The following is a 1,785-nucleotide window of genomic DNA, read 5'->3' as shown; positions in this document are numbered from 1 at the left end:
GTGGTATAATGGTGTGTACAACATATCATCTACACCACCATGAATAATGATTGAATAAAAAGATCTTTTCTGTGGGAGAAATCGTCTACCAACTTTTATGCCAGCTGTTGTAATCTCCTCATCTAAAATCACCACACAAGTGTTGTACAATTTTGCACTATTGTTATTTTTTACTGTTTTGTATAGTTTGCTTAATTTTTCTGAGCTATCTGTTCTTCTTCATTTGTATAGCCTTACTTTTTATTCATGAGGATTGATTACAATCAGTCCTTTTAGATGTGTGTATTATAACAGTAATAAAAGTTAAAGAAATACTTTTATATTTTACTATTTATTTGTATCTTTGCCATTGCTGCAGTGTATATTTTATTTTTAACCAAGCCAAATACTTCAAAGCTTGAGTAATCCAAGACCAAACCCTGAAAACAAACACATACTGAATAAATGTGTTTGAAAAACAGCTCAAAATTTAATAAGCTTTTGCACTTTTGTCCCTTATAATAACAGACTTCTTCAGAAACAGTTTTAAAATCAATACCAAATCCTTATATATAATAAGGCTAGTCATATAAACAAAAATAATCATGTTTCTTGGACAACCACAATTCTTAAAATACAAAATGATTAAATCTTCATAAATCAATGAAATATTTATACAGTATTTTAAAAATACATATAAATATAATATGTTTAACATATACAATGTGTAAAAAATATACACATAGGTTCATAGGTAATCACTAGGTTAATGGCTCCAGGGGGTCTTTTTAAGCCTAGCCATGCTTCTGAAAGATAAGAATCAAAGCCAGTACCTTGGGTTTTCAATGTAAATACTTTAAGAATTATAGCAGCCTCCTCCATGGTGTCCTTCTTAATTAAAACCCATAACATAAGTAAAAGAATTGCTTCAATTTAAGAAATCATTTTTTACCACCAGGTAAACACAAACTTGTAAAGGAAGTATTGTGCCTTTGTAAAATGTAATCCCCTCTCTGTAGAAAAGGGCATATAAGTGATCTTACATCCTTTTTCTTTGATGTCTGTTTTGATGCAATCCAGAAGATCTGTATTGGAAAGGGATGCTTTGCATAGACCAAATGTAACCACAGATTATTAACTGCATAAGACCTATTAATAATATCACTGCATTAAATATAATCCTCATCTGTCTTCACTATGCACACCACTAGACTGGATGTACGCAACGTAACTGGTTCTGCCTTGGCTATGCAAATCATAACTTCAATATTTTCACCATAATTGGGAACGTGTTAAAAACTGTTTCTTCCAACCCACTTACCAAATATCTGTAGGGCATCTTCCAGTTGTTTTATTAAAGTTTCTATCTTATGGTAGACTACCTCCTTATATATTCCTTGGATGTGCTGAGTTGGGATTTGATTACCAGAATCTAAATAAAGTATGTCCCATTGCTATCAATGCCACATTTTCCATCTGCATCTGTCTTTAGCTTTGTTAATCCATTGAACAAACTGACCAGTTTTGACTCTAATGTAGCAACTGTTATTATGTATATGTAGGGAAATGCATTCATTGTTAAAAGTAGTATTTTCAGAAATTAATCATGATATTTTGACAAACTGTCCTTCTACTATCCTACTTTTTTGCCTGTATGGATTGCAGCTTTCAAAATATAAATACATATTCAAGAATGTTGGCTTACAAAAAAACAGGGGAACTGTAACCACTGGCCTCATATGTTTCATAAATAGATACATCTAAATAACAAATTTGGTTAAATTTAGTGGCAAAAATAAATTGTAA

General features: G+C 31.1%; 1 pseudogene; it reads right to left on the bottom strand.

Annotated features, from left to right (window-relative positions):
• Positions 1-927: 927 nt before the first annotated feature.
• On the bottom strand, positions 928-1,555 carry LOC122797717 (annotated as a pseudogene).
• Positions 1,556-1,785: the final 230 nt, after the last annotated feature.

This window comes from Protopterus annectens, chromosome 3.part1 (assembly GCF_019279795.1).
Source record: "Protopterus annectens isolate FY-2018-M chromosome 3.part1, PAN1.0, whole genome shotgun sequence".
NCBI classification, from domain to species: Eukaryota; Metazoa; Chordata; order Ceratodontiformes; family Protopteridae; genus Protopterus; species Protopterus annectens.
This window is presented reverse-complemented; position numbering and strand designations above follow the sequence as displayed.